At 38.5% G+C, this 18,939-nt stretch overlaps 1 pseudogene; it reads left to right on the top strand.

Annotated features, from left to right (window-relative positions):
• Positions 1-570: 570 nt before the first annotated feature.
• Positions 571-15,516, top strand: LOC119740111 (annotated as a pseudogene).
• Positions 15,517-18,939: the final 3,423 nt, after the last annotated feature.

Below are 18,939 nucleotides of genomic sequence, written 5' to 3'. Positions count from 1 at the left end.
GTTTTGTCAGAAACGTTTTAGAAAGTCCCTGAACTGCTCTAAAGTACACGTCCATATATTTCTGTGCAAAAAGCATTTTGGTATTGCGTGCTCGGGAATTTCCAGTGTGTTGTATACCGACAAGCTAACAATATGGCATTACATGCAACATCAAATACTGGAAATCACTTTGAAAGAAAAGGTCACAGTTCAATACGACGATAAAGGTTGTCTCTCTAATGCGCCTGCGCTGAACGTAGGTTAGGAATTTCCCGTATGTGCAATAACAGGAAGACAACTGTATGATTCCCTTCGTACATGTACATATATCCATATCCTATTACATATATTACTAACGGCGTCCAGTATCAAAGTTTCACAAAATGTAGCTCCCCATCCTTGCAGTTAGCTATGGAGACAAATCCCAACCATTCGCTGACTTCTATTCGCGTCAGACTTCCTCCTAGATGCTATCAATCGAAGGGACCGCAAATTAAAGATAAAGTCTGGATATATTTTCAAAAGACCCAAGTTAATGGAGGTTGTGGAGTGGAAGATGTCAACCTTTTCGAGGATGCCCATGGATTGTGGATGATAGTCACTTTCAATGAGCATTCAGGTGAGTGATCTCACATAATATGAATATAATGGAGCAATTACGGGTCCCGTTCGATCTCGAATGCGTTCCTATCGGAGAACGAGAATTAAGTTTTAGTAAATGTGGCTAGCGATATATTATAAAGGCCTAAAACCAGCATGAATGTTCTGTCGTGCATAGAGGGCAGGGTGTTGAATTGTTTTTGAGGGAAATCAATGTTTTGGGAAAGTCTGATATGAAAACGACAAAATGTAACACAATATTTAAATGGAGATGGTGAACACCGTTCAATGCACAAATTAATAACATTTTTATAGATACTGTTCAAACTTACAAAAAAACAGGGTCATAAAATTAAAAGAAGACTGCTGTAGATTGCAAAAGTTATTCCGACTTGACCAAAACTGGGACCGTTGTTGTGTGGGTGGCAGGTGGGAATGTCCAACTAAAGGCATATTCGGATCTCAATTATAGCTTTGTCATAGGATGAACCTCTTGTCATTTTTTTTCTGCCTGCTCGAACTTCATCGAATTCAATATTCCCTATAATTTTTGTTTTCCTCCTGCAATAAAGGGTACTTTGTAGACCTACGTCACGTGTATAAGAAATTTATAACCATGGTTCTCACCATATAGGGGGCGTGGTGGGCTGGATGTTGTTCGGCTACAGTGGGGGGGTGCCCACTTTCTGTTACACCCATGAACATGGTCGCATTAGAATAAATAGTTTGCAGTGGGGGCGGGGAGGGCAACTTTTTTTATTGGAAGCTTGCGCCCGGCCCCTACGCCCCAAGGCTACGCCGCTGCCACTACCCCTCCCACCGCGGTGTTTTATTATAGCGGATAATATGAGTCTGCAACAATTTTGACCAACTGTCGTACACATTCTTGTGAAAACGTTATTTTACATATACCTTTTTATTCCCTTGGACGTCTCATCTCAATCAAACCGCCACCAACAGGTGTTCAACAGGTATTAGAACAGGAACATCATGAGCTAGAGATTGATGGAGTTCGAACTCTCCTGGAAGTACATCCACATGAGCTGTCTGGAGGGTTCTCACATATAGACTCGGCGTCTCACCAGGGATCCTCTTATCAACTCAAGGTGGTCATGTGTTTTGCTACTTTTCGGTTCTAATTACATGTTCATGTTGTGGTTTTTATTCACATGTATAACTGAGTACATGTTAACTGTCAAGTAACAGTTTAAATATGGACTTTGCCTTCAAAAAAAGTGTTCTATAGATTTTCTAAATCAATTTTACGTTAAACTTGCATTCTAACATTAGCAATTATCTCCACAAAAGTGAATCGCAACTTGGCAGAGGTATTCGTGAATTGCATTGGGTGCACATTCACAAATACCTAGTCAGTTAACCCGTTCTTGTTGGTCAAGAGCCCATCACGTGGCCGGTCTTAAACGGATGATAAAGACCGTGGCTGGCTGGTCTTAAACACTTTTCTAGTGTCACATGAAATTTTGACTCCTATGAAATCCGGTGCCCTTAACCGTTTTCTCTGTTAAACGTTTGCAATTATCACGTAGGCCTGCGCAATACTACCACTGACTCAGTATTTCATAGTCCTAAAATCACACTACAGCGGCACAGCTGTGTTCTGCGTCACATCGCGTAGCATACGCGCGACGCGTGCACCAATCTCCATAATTTTATAAAGATTTTTGCGACAGGGAAATTCCATAATATAGCTAGAGGGGACTTTAGAAAAACATAAATTTAAAAAAAAATGTTGGAAATCTATAATGTTCCCTTTTTCTTGAATTTTGGACTGAAAGGTTGTGATCTTTACCGAAAATGTATTAAAGGGAATAAATATGTGCTTGGCCGGTACTAAAAACAATGTTCAAGACCGATTGGACACAGGATGTTGATAAATATCCTCGCCTTCGGCCCAGGTCATTATCACCCATCCAGACTTCAACTGGTCTTAAACTTAGTGTTTAAAAACTGGCTGAGCACACATTTATTCCGTTATTAATAGTAATATGGTTCTTCTCTTTCGATCTGTCGAAGTATTATAAAGGAGTGCAAAATAATATCCTACCATTTCATATATATAATTACGTTATATATAATTGAGCGTACTTGCTGAAATAACCCTAAAACAGTCGATGGTGCATTCTAAATTTCTTTCCCCTGAACCCGCCATTTAGTACATCATCGCTTCCATCTAATATATTTAAAATCACACGTCTATACAATTTAGGGTGTTCTGGACATAACAAGATATGGGGCAGAGGAACCCCCTTGTCTTTTGAGGCATTTGATATAAGGCAACACTACGGTGAACGGATACTTAGAGGTACTATTCTGATCTGCCCCAAATCGTGCTGGGTATTGCAATCTTCGAGACAGCATAAAAAGTAGCCTCTTAATTTGAATTAACTTGCCCTGTTTTGTAGCTGCTATCAACTCTTAACATTATATACCTGCATCCAATTTAGCATGATCCAGAAGATCACTCATCAGATTCAGAAGGTGAAGATGACAAGCCGGTTGTTGAGGTGACTGACTTCAAGCCATCGACATCAGATGAGATGCTCAGGCTCTATTTTGAGACCCCTCGTAAATCTGGAGGAGGTGACCTCAAAACATTTGACCATGACCCCAAGACTGGAGCCATCATAATGACTTTTGAGAATCCATCAGGTAAACACGCGGTATTGGGAAAACCGAATTATATATTTGGGTTCTAATATATAAATATTTAACCAAAACGGGTGCATAGAAGTGTCGGGCATCCAGACATCGATAATGTACCTTTCACATATCTTGTGTAATTCAGTGTTGCCAAAAACGCCTCTTCCTGTACAATCTTTTCGAAGTAGGCCTAATCCCACTTCATTGAAATATATCGAAGAAAACATTGTTACTTTATTTAGGCGTCTTCGCAGACTAAAATCACCGCATAACTTGTTTTCTTGGTCGAGCTTTACTGTTCCATCATTATCAAATTAGATAGTCGTTGAAACCTATTGTGGTTGTTATTTTGTAGTTGCTCGGTCAGTTACCGCCAGGTCACATAGGGTTGATGGTACATCACTGTCAGTGCGACTGATTGTGAAGAGGATACCTCGCCCTCGTCCTGTCAAGAAACGATGTCTTTTTTTCAGCGGAATTCCTGATGGGTGTAATTCAGAGCTTGTGGCAATGTTCATTGAGATTCAGTCTGGTACGGGCGAGTTCAAGGTGCAATATGGTGAGATGCCTGGAACAGCACTCTGCACATTCAAGGAAGATATCCAAGGTAACGTGTCAGCTTATCGGTTTAAAAATGTTCTTTCAAATACGCAAGGTGTAGATACAGTTTTGTCACTCAATTAACATTGCATGTTGTACACCAGGAGACAAGAATGTGTATAGGCTAAATCGTTTGTATGCCAATCATTCATCGCTTATCAATCATTCATGCCTTAAGTTAGTTAACCTTTTTAAAAAAAAATTTGCACAAAAATGTTTGATCGACAGCAAACTGTTTTTATTGTAGACTTGGAAAAGGTAATCGAAAGAATTCCCTCAAGGCCATTGCAAGGAGCCGAAGTGACAGCAGAGAAGGTGTACGAGTCAGATTGTATTTTAGTGCAAGGTGAGTAATTTACAATAAAATCAGTGTACATGAAAAGTAGGTATGATGAGATGACATTTCACAGAAGACTGTTCCTGTTTTAAGTAGGCCTATCATGATTCAACCATTTCGGGAACCATTTTCAAATTGATTGGGGTATATAACCGATGTTTTCATTAGTTAACCATCTTATACATATATGTTTCTATGTATAACTCTGTCAAACATTCATTTGTATCGGAGGGGTCTCACCAAAAACATCTTTGGAGGTGATTGAGTTTTATTTTGGCAACAAAAAGAAAAGTGGTGGCACCGGTGTCAGAGATGTACAGCAAGGACCAACGGACTCTCAGGCTATTGTCTACTTTGAGCACTGGAAAGGTATGCCAACATTTCAAAAAGACTTTCGGGTACTTGAAAAAATATTTGAGTTGTCTGTAGTTTGAAGACACACATTTTCCCCACTATTTCTCGAGTGCTTACTTACAAACGTTTGATAATTTAAAGACAGCAAACTGTTTCAACCGAACCCGTGTGCGCATGTATTTATTTCTTGTTTGCCTATCATGTACTAAACGTAAAATTCTCCTTCACATGCATTTTCCATCTCTTCAAAAACCTCGTAGAAGTTTGCCTCCAATCAGCCTAATTCCAAGAAGTCTTCGTTTCATTTACCCGTTTTTGATCTGTAATCATGCCTATAATATTTTTGTTCAACTGTTACACAAACGCAATCTTAATTTTCTACTGAAAGAGAAAAATATGTTTGTTTTTGTTTCATTTTTCATTAGTTATTGGGAACGTTTTATCAAAACGTGGAACCCACAAAGTTGGCGGCAGCGAACTATTAGTTGAAGAGTACCATGCACGGCTGGGAAGAATGAGTCCATTAGATGTCCCAACTCCTCATGTCCCTAAGCCAGTCACTGTACAAGTCCAGGAACCTATCATGGAGTTCATCTTCTGGAAGGGCCAACACACAAAGAAGACTTTGATTCAGAAGCTTAGGGATGCAAAGGCCATTCTGAAATGGCCAGATGGTGATGATAAGACAACAGCTAGGCTGGAACCTTTACTGGAAGATGGACAGCGACAATCATCTTGGCTCAAATGGTCTGAAACTGCTACCCAAGTTCTGACCGACTTCTTAAACGGATGCAAGTCAACCAGGATTGCCGTCCAACCGCCATTTTGGAAAGACGTCATTGACAGAATAAATCAGCTGAACACCAAGAGCTTCTCCATTCAGCTTGATGCTAGCACTCATCTAGTCACTCTGGTTGGGGAGCAGCAAGACGTTGATAACGGACGCAGTGACATTGAAGGAGTTATCGAAAAGTTGAGAGCAAAGGCCGAGTATGAAGCCGAGCAAACAAAAGAAGACATAACCTTCACAGAAGAGAAGTCCAAGCCTTTTATCATGTGTGGCATCAAGGACAAAATTGAAAAGGACTTTCCGAACCTGAAAATGACTGTCTTCTCCTTACAAGATAAAATAAGACTCGTTTTAGAAGGATCACGTAAGACCGTCCAGGAAGCAGAGCTGTCGATGCGGAGGCAAATGGACAATCTAGAGAAAGTAGAACTCAAAATGGGACGCAACAAAGTCAAGTTTGTTCAGAATCATACTGACAAAATCCATGAGATCCTAGGGTCACAGGGCATTCGAGCAGCGTGTAATGGATCCGATGATCGCAAGATCGTCATATCTGGTGCCACTAAGAAGGATACGGTCCAAGCTGAAGCATACATCAATCAGGAAATAGAAGAGGATGTCATTCCAATCAAGGATCAGACTGTGCTTTCTGTACTGAAGAGCCAAGAAGGGAGAGATCTGCTTGATGAAACAAGGAAGGAGAAGTTTACTGTGGTGAACGTCAATGAAACAGAAGGTATATCAGCACATTTCATTTCTAATATCTATCTTAGAGGAAGATTGTAAAAAAAAGAAGGAATTCGTTAGCTGCAGGTTAACACCAACATTTTTTTTATTATAATTATTTTTTAGATATGGTACAGTTTACTGGATTCAAGACTAGCGTGGAAGAGGTGAAACAGAGCATTGTTGAATTCTTGGCAGCCAACGTCATCAGCAAAGAATTCATTGAAATGAGTAAAAGAAAAATTGATGTGCTCCTTACACGTCATGGCCAGTCATTGGACAGCTTGGCAAAGCAACAAGGGCACAATCACATGAAGATTGTTCCAGAATCCGGCAGTAGAACGGGCGTTTTCATTCAAGGGAACGAAGAAGGCTTTATGATAGCTCGTCTTTTTGTTAATTTAGTAGAGGAAGGAATCGAGGACAAAAGTTCTCCAAGCAGCAGCGAATCAGATGAGCAAGGTTTACTTCGGCAGGATGTTGAAAAGAAGGTATAGCCAAAAATGTTTTTCATAACATTAAAGAAAATACCTTTACTTTCTGAACCATTTACTATGGAGACGGGTAAAGACACAAATGAACAGGACGTTGATGAGGAGCAATTTGTGGAGGTTATATTTCAGGTTTAAGGCGAACTGCCGGTTAATGACAGTGAACGGTTTATTCATTATGGAACGGATGATTTGTGTAGTTTTCCTTCTTTCATAAGGTATTTATATCTGTCAAGGCATGAATTGTATATTGTGAGTATACTAACATATATTCAGCGATTAAACTTGGGTTTTTTTCGGGGGACATAAACTTTGCATCGTGCATTTCAGTCTGTATTTGGTAGCAGCTGTATCCAATCAATACTTCTTGTTATTGCAAATTAATGATTCACCAATTCGTTTTGTGCAATACATGTCTAATTTTTTTTTACCTTTTTGTACTGAGTAGACGTCAGGAATCTTGACGAAGAATGACACGGATCCTGCAGAGCTTGTTGAGAAGGCCCTCTTAGTGCAGAACCTGAATTCCCTTAAAGCAGCTCCCCAGATGTCGGACTCCGAGCTACGGGACAAGCTCACTATTCATTTTTATAGGAAATCCAACCACGGTGGGGATGTTCAAAAAGTGATATATCCTCTGAACTCTGGCACAGATGTTGCCATCGTGCTTTTTGAAGATGGCAAAGGTAACGGGACAATAACAAAATGTCGATATACAAATGTAGATAATTTAGCACCATGTAATGGATCTTCGACAGGCATATTTCGCTGTGATAGCTTAATGAAAGGCTCAAAGATGATAGTTTGAGTTTTAAGTGACTTTTTAAAGTGAAACGTATGTGAAGTGTTCTCCTCTGGAAAAAAAGTCTAATGTTCACCATTGTTCTATCAATATATTTGTGAAACTTGGAGATGTCGGTAAAGAAATGTTAAGAGTAGAGATCAATATAATAATCAGGTATTGCAACGTTGGCCAAGATAATGTACGGCATTTACACTCTCAACAGCTTCATTTATTTTTAGATAACGTGGTTTCTTTTCTGTAACGTTTTTGCTTTTTAGTTCGGGAGTCTGCAGTCCAGCACGAACAAGTGTTTTATTCGCAGCTGTTAAAAGTCCGCAGGTTTCCACAGGTAGGTTTATTTTTTTATTTTGGTGTGTATCCGCCTTTTATGATACCACATTCAGAGATCACTTTGAATTATTGGTCTTTTACCAGTCATTAAATTAAATTAATAAGCAAAATTTGAAATTGTATTTCGCTTTCATCCAAGAGGAAGTACACTTTTTTTATAAAAATGGGGAATGATAAAGAATGTACAATTTTGTCCTTAAAGTGAATTATATTTCACAAAAATGAGAAAATAGAGCTGAAACGTCTATTCTTTGAAACAAATCCGGCACATGAATGTGAAACTTTAGGAAGGATTAAAATAATTTAAAAATTCAGTGAAGGAACAAAAAAAGAAGAAGTAAATTTGATGTAACAATCAAATTTGAATGTCAATTTAAATTTTCAAATGAACATTCACCAATTTAAGACACATTAATGTATAGTAATATGAACTTATATTTCGCCGATTTCAGACCAAAATTACATAACTTTGGCCTTTTGTGTGAAATCACTCTCTTCTACCACTTTTGGAAATTTTAGTTTTAAGCCTAAAGACACTAACATACCAGCTAAAATTTCATAGAAACAATGAGCTTCATAGATTTTATTTAATGTAAAAACTCAAAATTAGAGTTAGATTGTTGAGTTTTGTTTATATAAGATGGCCCCCTTTTATAAAAACAAAGTGACACGCCGCCAAAATGGAACAAAAAGTTTATGATTTAATGTGTTAACATTCTGTCCATAGAAAAAAAAACACTGCGATTGCAAGTAACAGGTAGATTATATGTTAGCATCCCCCGCCACTTTGATAAAATGTGACCCTACCCTCAAAATTCAGATTTTTTTTCTCGTGATAAAGCGCTTGGTCGAGCTGTCGAAATGCAAAAAAAAATGAAATTATCTGAATCGTCTTTTGCGCACGGAGCCCAAGCCCCCACCTTTTAATGAAATGGCCCCGCCCATAAAAGTGTAAGACAAATTTTGTCAAGTGGTTTTGAGCTTGTCTTACATACGCAGTGTGGACTTCCGAACAAAAGACGTCCACATAATGTAGGTAGCAGCGACGAAGTGTGGACTTGCCCACGTCCACACAGTGTTTCCCCATTTCTGGAAAACAGGTTAAGAGGCATTTTTGGGTTAGGTTTATCCGTAGCAGAATGAAGAGAAACACTAAAGGGAATCATTGAAAAAAAATTGGGTTGTAAGAGTTTTCACAGTTTGAGAAAAATGAGTTTTTCCACTGGTGTTCCTTAACTACACGAAAAGAAAGGAAAGTCCACACTAGGTATGTGAAACAAGTCTGGGTGAACTTGTTGAGGTATCCTTATTAAAGTGATCCTGAGGGCTTCAAAGATTGTACTCAAAAATGCATTTGCCCCCCTCCCCACAAGGCCACTGACTTTTCATTTTGTGTGCTCTTTTTCAGGCATATTGTACTTACACCCCTGTCCATTAAAGAATACCACCATGAACCCGAAGTACATGTAGTTTACAATGAAGTAAATTTGATTACACCATTTTAATTACACCAAACATCTTTCTTTCTCTTTTGAAAGGTATTCACATCGATTGTGGCTAAGATCGACCCTTTCATTTGTTCCATCATGCCTCTTGAAGCTGCAAATGGATTCCAATTAACCCTTCAAAATGTTACTGGCGTTAATGTAAATCCAAATAAGTTGGGAGAGATTTCTTGTTTGTCCAAGGTGCAATTAGACCATGTGGAGAGAGAAGTTTTCCGGCAGGTTATCCCTCAAAAGGTGGCCGTTAGTGATTACTTTGAAGTTGCCGGTGCATCCAATTTCAGTCTTGAACCCTCCAGTCATAAACACACAAGTCTTGAAGTGTTTGGGGGAATAACAAAGCATGACGAGCTTCCTGCCGAAGAAAATATCGACGAGTGGGATGATCCTGTCAATCCTACCTCTTCGTCAAAGCAAACGGAGGGTCCGGAGAAGTTGTTTGATGCTCAGTCTGATGGTGAAGAGGCAGGCGTGGGCGATGGGGTAAAAAGTTTGCAAGATACCGGTGTGATCGTTGACAAATACAAATACAAATACTTGCGAGCATTCGAGTCCCAAACATTTCAGAAGTTAGAAAAAACATACAATGTAAAGTTCGAAGTGAAAGAGGGAGACTGTCCGAGGGTGGATGTTGTTGCCTCAAAAACAAAAGTTCCAGCACATGATGTCGATAAAGCAAGGGTTGAATTCATCGAGTTTTATGGGAAGGCTTCATTTGACATTGAACGGAAAACCGTCGATTGCTCTACTGTAAGTCACAAAGCCATAGAGGAAGCTACGAAAAAGACGCAAAATCTCTTCAAGACCGACACACTTATTACGAAGGTTGACAACTCCCCCGAATGTCGTCTCATTCTCAGACGCGGAGATGTTGAGCAGGTTGCCCGACACTTCCGAGACGCTGCCGGTATAAAGTCGGGCAGAAAGTTGCGCACCAGAGGATCACATAACGAAAACATCACGAACAGTAATGCTGCATCGCAGGGGGCGGCTTTCCAGTACGCTACAAAAAACGTGGGAAACGAGCCGACGACCGGACTTCACAATTCGTCTTCAACCTCTTACAACACGCCATCCCAAGATACGCGGAAATCAGGAGGAGACATAGCCACGAATCCCACGAAGTTTGTGACCAACGAGGGAATGAATATTCTGGTCCTCGAAGGGGATATCACGAAGCAAGAAGTAGGTGCCATTGTCAATCCCTCAACCTCAGCATTGGTGAATGCCGGCGGAGTAGCAAAGGCAATAGTTCGTGCTGCTGGACCTGGACTAGGGAATGCCTGTGACGAAATAATGAGAAGTCGTCGAGGACAACAATTTCAAGTGACGCAATGTGTCACCACGGAAGGATTTAATATTAAGTGCCTTATTATCCATGCTGTTGGTCCCGTGTACATTAGTCGGTATTTCAGTTCCGAATTATATAATACATTCCTGAACTGTTTAGGCGAAGCAGATCGGAATCATGTGTCATCGTTGGCAATACCCCTAATAGGTTCGGGCTCTCTAGGAGCACAGAAGAAAATGTGCGCCGATGCTCTGGTTCGAGCTTTGCTTCAATTTAGTTACGCGTCCGGTAGGCCAACATTTGTCAGAGATGTGCTGTTGGTCAACATCGATAGGGAGTCCACTACAGAAATTCTGTGGTGTCTTCAGGCAGATTTTACCGCTCAACACAACACAGCGTTTCTGACAAGTTGCTCCACTACAACTTCTGAAACTGGTTTTTCACAGCCTACACCCGGAGCAGCAAGGAGGCCAGGAGTAGCTTCCCAAGTCCAATCAGTGACATTTGAACGCAAGCAAACAACTGCATACGTCTGGGCCAAACCCGGGGAGTCCAAAGGACAGGTAAAGAAAGATCATCCCAGCACTGGCATGCAACCAAGAAGCCACGTTCCGCCAGACAACTATTGGCCCACACTGGGAGAGTCCAAAGAACAAGTTGAGAAAAATCAGAAAGGTTCTACTGATGGTAACGCTGTGGATGTCGGAGCATACGGGAACAGACCAGCACCTCATGATGCCGACAACCCTGCAGACAAATCAAAAGGGTCTACTGGGGCTCCAAGCGGTCCATTAGATGATAAACCAAGAGCTCCATCTACCGGTGATAAGAAAGATGAATGCCCTATCTGCTTTGACGAAATTAATGATCTAGCGGTCCTCGGGTGCAAGCATCGATTCTGTAAAACTTGCATCGATCGAGCTCTAAAGAACAGTTACAGGTGTCCAGTATGCAAATCATTGTGCAGCCAACCAAAAGGCAATCAGCCAGAAGGAACGATGAGACACAAAGTTGAGAAGTACCCGCATCTCCCTGGCTACGAAAAAGATGGAGTCATAACCATAGACTATGACATACCAAGTGGCACACAAACGGTAAGATTTCTTTTCACCCCTACGAGAATGTAAAGTAAATACATTGTATTGTATGTAGAAATACATGGGTGCTTCTCTCATCAAGAAGAGTGCTCTATCTGTAAGGAGAGCAAAATAGTATGGAGAGAGACAGGTAAAGTTAATCCATTTCTGTCACTTAGTGTGCTACGCACACGGAACGCTACAGGCTGTTTCACCCTAAGGATCGTCAGGCGACTGAGTGGCCGGGTCCCGGGCTCTCTAGCAATACAGTAATTGGGTGTGTTCAAGCGGACCGATGACAAAAGGTCACCTGAACGCGCGCTATATAATGCAGGTCAGTCGACCGGAGAATACAAATTAATGGTTCTTTAATAAAAAAAACTTGTCTACATTTGCTAATGAATTCAGTTCTACTGTTCAGTGTGGTGGATTTGTCGGCAGTAATGATGTAGTATTTCTCCCAGAGGCATAGTTGGCATCTTTTGCTCTTGTTTGAGTAAGAGCTGGCTTGTCTGAGGATTTTCCATTAATGTTATTGTTGATGTTGTTGTCATCGTTGATGTTGTTGTCATCGTTGATGTTGTTGTCATCGGTCCGCTTGAACGCACCCAACTGTATTGCTATAGAGAGCCCGGGACCCGGCCACTCATACGCCTGACGATCGTTAGGGTGAACAGCCTGTAGCGTATCGTGTGCGAAGCACACTAAGTAACAGAAACGGAGGAACTTTACCTGTCTCTCTCCATACTACATTGTATTGTACATATTTTTCGTTAGCAATGTAATGTAATAAAACAAGGCGAAATACACTACCATAAATTCAACCAGTACAAACATTGCAGGAAAGCAAAGTAAATATCTGTTGTTGATTCGTGATCACTTTTGGTGCACAGTGTTGTCCAAATGCAGCTTTGAAGTTGATACCGATTTTTAAAAATGTATACATTTCATTACATCGGCTCTTGTTATTTTCTTAGGCTGATCATCCCAACCCTGGCAAGCATTTCACCGGCGTCAATCGAACTGCATATCTACCTGACAACCCAGAAGGCAGGGAGGTGCTAGTTCTTCTGAGAAAAGCATTCGACGCAGGGCTCGTGTTCACTGTCGGACGGTCGGTCACCAGTGGTCAAGATAACGTGGTGACCTGGAATGACATTCATCATAAAACCTGCTGGAGTGGCGGACCGTAAGTTCCTTTCCATGAAATTAGTTGATGAGTCTCATCAATGAGCAAGTGTTTGTTTGTTAAAATAATTGACAAAGACTTTGCATGTGATAACAGTTTAGAGTTGGTTTAATTGCAGCGGCAATGTGAAAAGTAATTCTCTCCTTCGTCTGAAAATGATATTGTGCCTTCGGATTGAAACGGTACTGCACGGATTAAGGCCTATTACATATAAAGTGACATGAGGTTAATGACACTGTTCTGAAAGGCTCACCAGTACCTTTCCAGACACGTATCTGAATCTTAAATGTGAGCTTCTCATTTTTACAGACAAAACTATGGCTACCCTGATCCTGGCTACCTGAAGAGAGTGAAGGAAGACTTGGCAGCAAAGGGTATTCAGTGAATCTCCCCAAGTGAACGTGACTGGACCTGCGTGGCTTCTCTCTGTCTCGCATTGTAACTTGTAAATAAGAGCTAGAGTAATAACTTCAAAAGAATTTGAACAGACACTGATGCAAAAAATAATCAATTCAGCTTGATTAACGTCCAAGTAAATCGTTGTCATCAAAATAATCGCCGTCTAAATGCTGAACCATCAATAAGAAACGTTGCGTTCATGTAACATTTTTTTCTCCACACATGGTAAAGCCTTAATCTGTCATGATATTTCTATAAACTTCTTTTGCAAAATGTTTGTAAATACCGGCAAAAGTATGTCGCAACATTTTAACTTGAATGTTTAAGTACATGTATAATACTTACGCTGTAATTTGACGGAGTTGTAACTGAATGATGTGTCAAAATGTTCATATGAATGTCTATGTACTATGGCGCTTGAAAGTAAAAGTGAAACTTGTAATACATGAAGTCAAAAAAAGAGAAGATTTGTAACACTTTAAGTAGACAAAAATGATTTATTATTGGTTCATTAACGATACTTTTAAGTCGGTTTTACAAATTTCATCTTTCGATCCATTATGTACAATTGGAAACGAGTTTAACTGCTGACAAAGTTGTTTTCAATGTTATAATGTTCTATATTAAGCATCAAATTATCAAAGACTTGCTCTCAATATTATATACGATTCTATCTATTAAATCACCCACATTTTAGGGCTATACTTCAATCGGTTTGAAAGATTGATTCTCGTAAAGGTAGGTTTGTACTGTAGACTTTCATCATGGCTTGTATCACAGCATCCTTCACTTTTTGTTAGTGGTAATATGCATCAAAATTACATTGATTTGTGTATACTTTGGAGACTGGACATCTGACTTAATCTGTCTGGAATGCATGTGCTGGTTCATTGCTTTTAAATAAATCTATATTGTAAAAGTTATAAAGCTCATTTACAAAGGTTTCAGTTTGGAAGATGATGATGATGATCATGATAAGTTTGAAAAAAAAAAAAATTTACTTAAGGTAAACCCTAGTTGTACATTGTTTTTACCCAGACTTGGTATTCGGAAGCTTATAATAAGAAATAAGAAGCGAAGAAATAAGATTCAAAGATAGTAATACACAGATGTAGTTGTATAGTTCGCCTATCAAAATGAACTTGTATAGATCTTTCAACATTATAGTTGTTATCATGCGATATTGTTCCAGAATATTAAGGTATATACCAATGATATTTCGCATGTCATCCTGTATAAGCCTATGCAGCATAAAATGATAGAGTATATAGGAGGCGCCATGATTGATCGCTGATGTCTGACGCCCATATCATTCAAATTGAATTAAATGATCAATCGTAATAAGCTGATATAAACAATATTATATGAAACAAGGAGAGAGACATTTCCCATTGTATGAAGGACTTAAAGCCACTTAGTATTTGTATTGAGGCTGCAAAGACACGGAGAAGATTTTTTTTTCTTCAAACTTTTGTGTATAGTTTCAAATTCTATAGTTGCACTATACTTTCATAACACACATCTCCCTGATACATGATTTATATTCGGTTCAAAAGTTAGGTCCTAAAAGAATCTAATGATCTTATAAACACTTTGTTTTGAACAGTAAATGGCCTTTGAAAAATTTAACAATTGTAACACATAACCATTGGGTCATTTATTTCAGCCAAATTTGATATTTCAGAGATCTTTGTCAACGAGAAAATCCTTTAAGCACAGAACCGACATTATTTAGTTCTTAGTTTTCCTATTTTCAACAAAAGTACGACGACTTTTACAGAATAGCCTCGATACGTCTTTACTCTAAAATGTCTTAAACACCGTGTTTAAAACAAATAGTGTTATTACACTCTAAAAACTGTTTATCAATTAAAAACTTGCTATGACTTAGTTAACATGTTTTTAAGCTGAACATTTATGTGTCCAGATTCTAAACATCAATATTCAAAGTTGAACAGTATCCATCAATGCTCTAAATAAACATGCATGTGAATAGAAACTGACGGCAAGTGTTTAGAAAAAGTGTTAAATTGCAGTTTTAGCAGTGTATTGTTTAGCTTGCAATAATTCGCAATAGAGTGTTTAAATTGCTGTAGACTTAGATATAGATGGGCTACCTTTCAGTTTGTTTATACTTGCTGATTTTGTTTACACTTGCTGATTTTGTTTCACTTTGCGAATCAAATAAATCCCGAGAGTAGTTATGTACAGTCTCTTGAAGGATCTTGTGTGCAGATACGAAGCATTTATACTATGGGTGCAAAAACCAAAGTGTTTGGTTTGTTAGACTGCATTCAAAGATGTACTGTCGACGTCTGTGCTCAAACGAATTCTATTTTTTATTTTCTCCTAACAATTTTCAACTTGTATTTACATTTTAACCCCCCCCCCCCAAAAATGAAAAGCTTTTTCGATTGACCATCTAAAAAAAGACTTTTTATTCTGGAAATGTTTGCGCACAAACAGATCCGCTCTGCGAGTAGACTGGTTCCCGATCCGTCCATTATCGATTCTGATAGCGGACGGGAACCACTCTGCCCAGCAATAACCAAATTAATATCGCACCAAAAATTATACATGTGTAGCAATGAGTGTTCTATTACTAAATGTACGCGGATTATTTTCTTTCGATGTATCATTCAAAAGTCAATAACTGTTGTATTGCTAGACAGTTATCAACTTTAAACAGATTCTTTATAGACCAAATTGACATCTCGAAGGAGCACTAAATTGTGACACAGAATTTTGGATAAGCAAACCACGTGCTGCTGTAAGCTTGTCGTTTATTGGCTCTGTTTATCAAAAGAAAAAGCATTGTTTATGAGAGTTTGCGCATGCGCGAGTGAAATGCTCACTTGGCCTATTATTTGGGTGAAACACGAAAATAGCGCACACAGTCAATTTGAATCAGTTGGGAAAATCAATGACTATTCCACGTGTATAGTAGCTGCTGAACTAAAAGTTTTCTTTATTTCTAGTACAAAAAGTGTTGCTTATCAAAACACTTTACTCGCCAAAAGTCATGTGGCATTATTGCTTTTTATTGCTTACATTTCTATATTGCATGCAGAGTTTTAACATCGAGAACTGATCGAAGAAGGGGATGAAAAAATACAAAAAAATCCCTCGCAATGAACATCATTCTGATACGAACGAAACCTCAAAAATCTGTTTTTAAAAATTTATAAGCACTCACGCATGAAATTGTGCATTTTCCGCTCATTAACGGGATCAGCTCTCGAAACTGGATAAATTGTTTTCTTTTGATATAAATGTTTCCATTAGTAAACGTATCTATACTAACATTGAAACACTGCAATAAATAAAAGCCGCTGCATCTTATCATTGCCTTTAATTGATATTAGGTTGTCATACTTAATTGTTAAGGGAATAAATGTGTGCTCCGGAGGTTTTTATCACTCTGTTTAATACCACTTAGAGTCTGGGTGCTGATAATTACCCGAGCCGGAGGCGAGGGTAATTATTAGCACCCAGACTCTAAGTGGTATTAAACAGAGTGATAAATACCGACGGAGTACATATTTATTCCCATTCATAAATACCTTTTCGGTAAAAAAAAATCATATAATTCGTTCAAAACATCCCGATTTTGTTCAACAAATTCACTTTATGCTTTTTGAAACATCCCTCCTGCAAAATAATGGAGTGTTCAGCTGGCGAGTAAGATGAAAACAACCCTTTTATGGAGATTGACGCGCGCGTATCATGTTCTACGCGATGTCGCGCAGAACGCACCTGGCGCGTTGCGTTTTGAATTTAGAACTATAAAATTCTAACTCCCTGGTAGTGTTGCGCATGCCTACGTGAGGATTGTGAACGTTCAACCAATGAAACGATAAGAGGCACTGGATTTTTAGGAGTCCACATTTTATTGTGACACTGGAAAAGTGTTTAAGACCAGCTAGCCATGTCTTTATCATCCGTTTAATACCGGTCACGTGACGGGCTCTCGACCAATAGGAATGGCTAAACTGTCTGAGGTATTTATGAATATTTATTTAAACTACATGTATTGTTCAGGATTGGATATTTTATGACTCCTGAAACCTTGCATAGCATAGATAACGATTCATATTTGGACATGATAGCTAGTGCATAATTTCATTGCTTCAGTCCTTTGGTCTTTTAATGTGTTGACCGTGATGTTAACTCCTGATCCTATGGCCTACCCCATCCCTCTTGAAAAAACGTGGGACTTCAATGCCTGAGCTAACCTCCGTTTGGAAACTCCTGGGTCTGTCACTTTTTTTTCTTATGTTTTATTGATAAGCAAAAGCAATATACATTGAAAAACAGAAACAGGAATCACAAAAAATTAAGGTAGTTAAAGAACAATATACAATAATTAGGAGAAATATTTAGTAAAAACAGCACATGTTTAAAGAGAGAAGCTGTGGAGAAGAGTTAAGTGACAAGCAAATGTTACAATTACAAAAAAAAATAATATTGAAATTAGACTTTAAATTTCCATTTCTTAAAACGAAGAGCAAGGATTTGATTTTTTCATTGCAATCCTGTATTCCACATTATGTTGATTTTTTAAGAATAATCCTAACCCAGTAAAGGAGGGACTTTGAGTTGAAATTTACACCTATCAAAATATATTAAGCACAAAGAAAAACACAAGTCAAAAATGTGTTATAGGGAACTCCAAATAAGATCTCAAATTTCCCAATTTCTACAGAGTCGTTTAGTTTTTTTAGTTTTTTTTTTTTTATTAATGAAACAAAGGAGGTCTGACAGGATTGGTGTGACACATTCACATGAAGTGAAGTTTCAGGATATGTTCCACAAAAAGAACAGCTTGGGGAATCTTTTCTGCTAATTTTGAAAAGAAAATGATTAAAGGTAATGGCCCCATGGAACATCTTAAAATAAAGGTTTCTGTCCGGTTTCAATAGTACATTTAAAATTCCGTGTAAGAATCGCCTCTAAATCTTCATTCTCTAAATTGATATTTAACGCACTTTTCCAAATGGTATTTTGCTTTTCCGAAATTAATTTATCGATTATAATGTTAGTATACTTAGGGATATTCTTGATTTTAAGATATTTGTAATATCATCACCCTCTATTATTATGTTTATCACAAAACCATTCCTGAGGGCTACAATAAGAAGGGTGTAAAACTCTCTTTTGTCTTTGTAAGAAATCATATTCAATTACATTGTATTAGTTCCTGAAATGAAAAAAAAAACATTGGGTTTTGGCTCATTCAATAGATTCTTACAGTGATAATACCTTTCCCACCCTACCACTCTTGGAAAAATAAGTATGACTTAAACGTTTTGAACGAATATACGTATTGAACCACAGAATTGCCAAAAGGAAAAATCACTTAATTCATGGCCCACGACAAACCTTTTACTTAAAGAAGTGCCAAGTCCTAACATAGTCATCAACCTGAGTATGTTTAAGCTGACCCAAAAGATTCGCAGGAGGATTCGCAGTAACCCAAACTATTTTCTGAGCTTGACAAAAAAATAAAAGAATCTATCATACGAAGACCCCTGAGAAAGTATCCATGTACATGATTTTCCTGTTCATTTCGTTATTTCCATGCTTCAAGATGCATTTGAACAATAGTTTTTCTTTTTCTTTAAAAGGGATTTAAATACATAGAACAAAAACGACAGATAAAGTAACCGAGGCAACAGGAGGGATTTTATCACACAAATTTCCCCAATTAAGGACAGATATCTTGATCGCCAACTATTGAGGGTCTGCTCGATGTTTTTAAGTTTAATTTTATAATTCAAATCAAACAAACATTTTAAGTTCAAAG

The sequence above is a fragment of the Patiria miniata genome, unplaced genomic scaffold (genome assembly GCF_015706575.1).
Source record: "Patiria miniata isolate m_02_andy unplaced genomic scaffold, ASM1570657v1 HiC_scaffold_4, whole genome shotgun sequence".
NCBI lineage: Eukaryota > Metazoa > Echinodermata > Asteroidea > Valvatida > Asterinidae > Patiria > Patiria miniata.
The sequence above is the reverse complement of the archived record's forward strand: the minus strand, read 5'-3'. Positions and strand labels throughout refer to the sequence as shown.